The sequence below is a fragment of the Scardinius erythrophthalmus genome (assembly GCF_964197995.2).
Source record: "Scardinius erythrophthalmus genome assembly, chromosome: 21".
Taxonomy (NCBI): Eukaryota; Metazoa; Chordata; class Actinopteri; order Cypriniformes; family Leuciscidae; genus Scardinius; species Scardinius erythrophthalmus.
Window position 1 is genome coordinate 30,724,878 of NC_138241.1, and position 8,200 is coordinate 30,733,077.

Here is an 8,200-nt window from a genome sequence, read left to right on the forward strand (position 1 = left end):
ATTTTCTGTTCAGTGAACAAAACATGAAGATAAAAATAATTTTCCTCTGCAACTACAGTGTGTTATTGAAAGGATTTTTTCAATTGCTGTCTGTACTTTTATAATGACCAGGTAAAAGTATAATATATCTTTCCACATGCAAATAGTGTATAGTTTTGTGCCTGCATGAGAGAGTGTGTTATTTCAGGACAGACTGGCTTGTGTCCAGATGTCCTGAGGATTACAATCTTATCTACAGTCTGTAGAGTTAGATGTGATGAAATGGGAGGGGATTTTTGAAGATATTTGTAGTTCAGAGATTGAATGCCATAGGTCTCTGGCTTATCCATAAGTCCTTTTCATCATACATGACACTTTGCTCACATTCTCTCACCTCCACATAAGCATCTCTTCACTTCCTACAAATCCATAATCCCTCTTTTTCTTCAACTTGCCCTATTAACGTGTTCACAGGTTTGAATATTTTCTTTTTTTCTCCTCTCTTTAAAGAGGATACTGCTTATTCAAATATCTTCTGGCTGATTTGTATACAGAAACCAGAGGCAGCAGATGACTCCCTGGGTGTCATGTCATTGTGAAAATGTGTGTTAGACTCAAGTGTGTGTGTGTGTGTGTGTGTGTGTGTGCGTGTGTGTGTGTGTGTGTGTGTGTGTGTGTGTGTGTGTGTGTGTGTGTGTGTGTGTGTGTGTGTGTGTGTGTGTGTGTGTGTGTGTGTGTGTGTGTGTGTGTGTGTGTGTGTGTGTGTGTGTGTGTGTGTGAAAATACATGTCAGTGTTGCATGGTCTCTGGTGCTCAATAAGTATTATATTTAGCTCATTACAGCATTTCCAGTGTCAGAAGTTTTCTAGCACTCTCTCTTACCCTGCCTTACCTTATCGTTCGGAGCAGTTGTTATGCTAAGATACATCGCAAACATGCATGTAATCAACACATCAGTCATGATAAATGCTATCAGGTTTAATGAAAGCCTGATGAGGTTGCCCAGACCCACTTTACATCTTGGTCTTGGTCATTGGAGGGTTAACGAGGCTAACATTAAAGTTGCAGGATATTGAGGACATTGAGTGGATGGGGAAAAAGACGGTGACACTTTATTTTAAAGGCCCACTGAAGTGCCTTGGAACATGCAGCATTATTCAATGTGTTGACATAATTTCCAACGAAACAGGAAGACGGGACGGGACATTTCGAACAGCTCCTCCCCTTTTTAAAATAGCCAATAGCGGTAAAGCCACAGTTTCCTCCTAATCTCTAACCGTTTCTCCTCCTAATGTCCCCCATTATTACTTTATAATACAGCATTCTGTGCAGAATTCAAATGGGTTAGAAATGTTTTGTGGTTTACCCTATATCGTGCTATCGTGTGTGCGCTGTGGTGGTTCGCGTGATACTAACGTGAAACCAGACTTCATTCGCTCTAATGGAAAGCATATTTACACTGTCTGAATCATTCACTATGCCCTATATAGTGCACTATGTGCCATTCACCATGAAGAAAATAGTAAATGTGTGAACAAAGTGACCGATTTTAGCAGCAACTTAAGCTTCTATTTATAATACAGAGGGCAGACGCTTTAGATTCTAGAGAGCATTTGATTGGACAGAAAATCTGATCTGAAAGCTGAAGCGCAGCGTGATGTCATACTGTACATATATAGCTTAACAACTTTAAGGTGATGTAGTTACATAGTACTTATTCAAATAAGTAATATTAATGAACTACGTGTACTTACTATAGAGTTACGATTAGGTTTTGGTTTAGGGTTAGTTGCAATTATGCATAATTTACTGTTATTACTATAGTACATGTAGTAATGTGTAACTATGTCACCTTAAAATAAAGTGTTACCAAAAAGACACATGCAAACCTAAAGCCAGAAAAGTGTCGAGAAAGGTGGACATATATTTGGAAAGAGATGTAAAGTTCTCTCCTTCTCTTACTTACTCTTTATACATATTTCTCACACATATGTTTCTTCTCAGACAAAGAGTTTGGATTATTAAACTGCAAAGAATCAGGGATTTTTCAGGGATCTCTAACCATCTCCTAAACTTTTCTGCATAACTTGCACAATGCATAACATTCAGCATAGCAACCACCCCAGAACACCATAGCAACCACTTTTACACAGGTAAGCACCACTCAGATTTTCTCCAAATACATGTAAAAATCTATTTTGTCTTACATTTTTTTATAATTCAACATTTAATGGGTGACGATGAGGGCTGAGTACTGGTCCAAATGCTGATTATAGGACTGCCCTAGTTTTCTATTCTCGCTTCTAGAAACAGCAACATTACACTTCAAAAGAAATCTGTATTCTGCTGTCTCACTGCCAATCATCTGTTCATCAGTTCGTAGTTTCAGAAACTTTTGGAACTAGAGTGTGCTTTGTATCCTGAACATATCACGTAAAATAACATGAATTTCAGATTGCCTAGAGGTTTTTTTTTTTAAATATCTTTTGCTCAGGGATGTCTATACACACATAGGTTCTATTTTCTTGCCTTACACTATTACACTTCTTCATTTCAGCAAACAACCTTCTGCTTTAACCTGTTTCCCAAACCAGACAGCAACATATTGTCGGCCCAGATTCGGCCCACATCTGGTTCATGTGGATTCCACATGGCCCAGATGCTGGCCCAATCTGGGCCGACACTATGTTGCTGTCCGGGTTATTTTTTGCACAATATTTATGCAGTATCTAGACACTAATTGAGTATATACAGTCTGTATTTATTATCTCTGTAAAAAGGTAGGGTAGGCAATTTTTGGTCTGAATGCAATGATATGTCTACCTGTCAACTTATGTATTTCCATACCTCTGCACACCCTGCTTGTGCAGACATCACACGTCATCAGTGTGTTCCATGAGGCGTAGACCATAGATATGTATACGTAGATGTCACGTTCAACTACTCCAGACACGTCGGAGCGCCCGCCATCTTGCAACGTTCAGCGTTCACTCAAAGTAAGAATCAATGTTGTGAAACTACCGAGGTTTAAATTCCCGAAGAAATGGGATAACTTTTCACAGGTGAGAATGTGTTGGTAAAAACACAGGTGTTTTTATATGTAGGCTATTAACTCTATTACACATTTTTACAATGGTACTTTTAATGTTTTTACTTTTACTATGGAAACTAATTAATGTTGTGTTAGCTGACGGCTTCGTCTTGTTGTATTCAAAATCATCTGCTGAAGTCTATTGCAGATATAGATATTCATACATGCGTCTAACTCCGGTTGCAGACGCTCAGCCAACTTGCTCTCGAATGTTCACGAACCAACTTTGACCGTTCCAATATGGCGGACAGTAGTATAGTGGCTTATTGAAACTGCCAATAATGAGGCATCTATGTATACTGTATATGCCTATGGCGTAGACAGCCAGTCTCGACCGCCGCAAACAAACAGCAGCTACCTTTTACAGTTCCTCCTGAACCAAAACAACAAGCTTATGCTGTGTTCACGCCATGTCATAACCGTATTTATGAGATGGCAACCCGTGATGTTCTACCCGAAAGCTGTTCACATCCTCACACAAATTTTTTTGCGTTTCTAAATAAACACTACAGTCAGGTGGTACAAGTAGGAAGCTCTGAAAGTTGTTTACGCTAATTTTTATTGTAATGTTATGTGCTTTGAGACATGAGTTAATTAACGCCGCCTCTCGTGCCTCCTAGTCTTTATAGCGTCTACTTGTTTTGTTCGTTAATTGTTGACCTTGTAAAGACCTGTCAAACAAAAACATTGTAGAGACACTGTATTTTGCTTCTTTTCTGCCAAGCTAAAGAGAAATGTCATGACTAACTTAACCAACAAACTTCTGCCTCAGACACACATGGAAACTTGCGAGAAGCTAATTTTGTTGATGCAAATGCACAGCTTTGCATACATAATAGGTCGACAGCCAGACGCAAAACAAAGGACTGAAGGGAAATGAGCACAATTTCACAAACAACCATGGCTGACATGAACAGGGATGAATGAAATTATTTTCTTGCATGAAATCCTGCATTTGTTGACCATGAAACAACCTTTTTCTCTTTCTTTCTCCTTCCATTACAGGCGTGCTGTCTCGCTCAAATGTGCTCTTGTCTAGGGATGAAATCAAAAACGAACTTGTTTCACTCAATGTGCTGTCAGTTTCTGAGAGAGAAAGAGCGTGACTGAGAGTCACCACTGAGAGCTGAACAGCATTATGGGTAAGAACAAACAGAATCGGCAACAAAGGCAAAAGTGTAGCCCTCAAATCCCAGTGCGACTCATTTAATTCTGTTTTATCTTGGTGTAGTTTTAAAAATCAATAATAACCAGATAAGATGTGTTGATCCAAACCAGGCAGATTCACACTTCATGATATTGAGATACCCAGGGGCGGTATATACTAAGTTGAGTTTTTATGTGCTGTCTGGCTGGATCCCTTTCATGTAGAAGTATAAATTACTTAGAGAATGTTGTTTGGATGTTGAATATGCCTAAATGCTCCCTAAATGAAAATAAATTGAAAAGGGGAGGCACCAAATGGACGAACACTGCTGATCTTTTTTACATTGTGTAAGCTGACCTAAGCCTCACCCTCAGTTCACTGAAGGGCTTATAATAGAGTTCTCATGAAAGCTGTCTTCACAAACAAGCACTGACAGACAAGTGACAAGCTCTTCATGATCCATCTGTCACCTGAACCAAACCTGCCTGAGTAGGTGTAACAGACTACACAAATAAGCATAAGCAGACACACACTGTCACACGGAAATAGAGCTGCAGTGAGGTCAAGAGATCATCAAAAAGGATGACGTATAGGAAATTTTATACAGTGATCTACAGAAAAGAGAAAGACCGAACAGAGTTCTGTTAGATCAATTCTTAGATTAATTGTGGCGTTATAGGAACGCCAGCTGAAGGGCAAAACAAGGCTTCCCTCCTTTCCCCACTATAGCTATAAACAGGTTTGTACTACTAAGTACTAAGACAGTAATATTAAAACACCAAATTCAGTATACATGTTATAAATATTACATGAGATGCACAGGCAAGCAGCTGAACCCAGAATATTTAGATATTCTAGATATCACCTAAGCGGTGATCTAAATATTCATGGCTTGAAACATATTTTTAACTGAAAGGCCTGTGCTGCAGTTCTATGGATGTTTTGGTCTCCAGGTCTCCACGCCAGTCATGTGACAATAAACTGTGAATATAGAGGAAGGAAAACTCCTCTATTTTCTCCTGGTAGAAACAACTATTTCCTTTTCAATGCATAAATAAATCTATTCAATGCTTTATGTATGAGTCTAATAAAGTAGATTTAGACACATTTACTTATTAAACATACTGCTGTACATGCACACACATACTTGAATGAAAATCACTGTTAATGCTAGAAAGGAAAAAAAATATGCACACACATGAATACACACACAAGTACAAACACGCACAATCATCTTTAATAGCATGCGTCCACAATTAATGGATGACTTTAGTGGGAATTTGATTGAGATGACATTTAGCAGGTCTGCCAAGTTTGGGTTAACTGTACAATAAGTAAAAACACACATAGGCCTACTATTCATCTCTCATAACAGGGTATTAAATGAAAACTAATCAAAGAGATAATAAGAATGCTCATTACTAAGTGTTATTTTTAGCAATATAAATGTGACACATTGGCCTATTAAAAGTGTATTTAAAGGGATGGTTCACCCAAAAATGAAAATATTGATGTCTGCTCTAGATTTCTTCCATGAGTATTTGTGAACAAATGAGTCAGATCTTTTTACTTCAACTCAATCACTCGATGATCCAATGACAGTGTTTTCAGGCTAGAGAGTACTAGTGAATAACCAATTACATTTTAACCTGCTCCTAAATTCACCATAAAACATGGCATATTGGTGCCTGTATGTTTTACTTAACTTACAGCCATATATTTTATTAAGTGATGCTAAAACAATGCAATAAACATTAACTAAACAGAAAATGAAACACAAACATGGTGTGTGTGTGTGTGTGTGTGTGTGTGTGTGTGTGTGTGTGTGTGTGTGTGTGTGTGTGTGTGTGTGTGTGTGTGTGTGTGGTGTGTGTGTGTGTGTATGTGTGTGTGTGTGTGTGTGTGTGTGTACTCTAGTATTCCCTAGGTTATGGGGACAAAATATCCCCAAAAGGAGAGTAATATACCAGTTCATTTTGAAATCTTGTTGGTAAAAACAGCTTATAAATCATACAAAATTAAGTTTTTTGAACATCTAAAAAGGCAGAAAGCGTGATGGGTAGGTTTAGGGGGGACAGAATATACAGTTTACACAGTATAAAAATCCTTACGTCTATGGAGAGTCCCCATAAAACATGGAAATCAGTGTGTGTGTTTGTGCATGTGTGTAGATGGAGATATTTCATTCTTTGCCATCTCACCTGGCTGTATTTGAAATCAGCAGTTTGGAGCCAGCAGAGACAAAGTGAGGGGAAGATAAAAGCAATGACTTTTTTTAACTAGAAAGAGAAACTTTACTAGAGTACCGTTCACTACGGCAGACTGTTCAATGAGCGGCACACCTCTGAGCAGAGATTTGATGCATTTATATCCTTGAAATAATATCAAAGAGTAGAAAAGGCTATATCTCACCAAATGGCATAAACAAACAAAGATGTCAGATTGGGACTGCTGCTATAATAATAATGATGATGATGAGAAGCATGCCGCCGATAGCTGTGTTGCTAATCAGGCTCCTGCTGAACTAGGTCAAGTGCCACTATCCATGTCTGATGTAACCAAACCCCTACATTGAACCATCTCCATAGTTACCCAGCGCAAGCACAGAGGGGTTTTGACTGAAGTGGAAAAGAGATAAAAAGGAAAACAATGACATTAACAAAGGACAGGCAATGCAAATCTAGAAATGGTGTACTCTTGTGTCAGTAAGGGTCACTTTATTCAGGACTTAAATTCATAAAATAAACAGGTCGAGTTTCCATTCAGATACTTAGCATGGCAAGTGAAATGTTTTGGTTTGGACAGTGACATTAATACTGACATGCACGACAAAATCCGTGAAAGTAGAGTGCATGTCATGGTTGTTAGGGGATTTTTGGATCAGTGGGCAAGCGATGCCCGTCACATGCTGTAGAGTGAACTCGAGTCATCAGGGTCACGTTAATCACAGAAAGGTCATTGAGCTCTGTGGACAACTTAATCTCTTTGTGCACTCTTTCTGTTTAGATCCCAATGCTGTTAAAAACAAGGACACTTTAATCAGTCTCATTCTGAACTCACTCATTCATAGTCATCTTATTTCTGGAATGATTGGGATTTCAATTAAAATACCAATGCCTTCTAAAGTGCTCTCCTGCATATGCCTTGTTTGTCTGTATTTGCACTATGTTGTAATTTGACCCATGTTTTATTAAATCTGTTTTACTTATAAATCTGTTTAAACCATTTTATCTGCAGTTCACATAGCAACAAAAAGCTCCACATGAAGCTCAGGTGTAGGCCTACTTAACTTTTTTCCTCCACAGAGGACTTTTTAAAAATCTGAGACCATATATGCCCCAATATTACACAAGACATGCCATGATATTCTTGCATTATTATTGCAATGTGTTGTCCCAAACTAGTTATAAATTTTTATTCATTTATAAGGTAATATATAATTTTTACCCATGTTTAACATTTGCATCAAAATATTATTAAAGGAGAACTCCGGTCAATTTTAACATTGAGGTCATTTTTTTGTACATTTGGAGTGCTGTCAATACAGAGAACAACGACAAAAATCGGTGTTGCCTACACCGTGTTATCCTTTTTTTAAAATTTGCACCCTGTTGACTTCAATGGGGCAAGTTTTAAACCAGCTTTTAGCCTCTTAACATCCTTGGTGTGTCATTACAAGTGCACAGGTCATGTGAGTGATTCCTTCAGAGTGAACACGAGTGAATCTGACTGCAGTAGATGTGAAAGATATGTATAAAAATGATGTTATTTAAGAGAGCGCAAATACCTGTATTTACATCCTGTTTTCGGTTGAAGTCCAAAGTAGTCGATTGCCGAGTTCACGCGCGTGATCATAGGTAACTAAACCTATGCGCGTGAACTCGGCAATCGACTACTTTGGACTTCAACCGAAAACAGGATGTAAATACAGGTATTTGCGCTCGCTTAAATAACATCATTTTTATGGTGTTTTTAAACTTGCC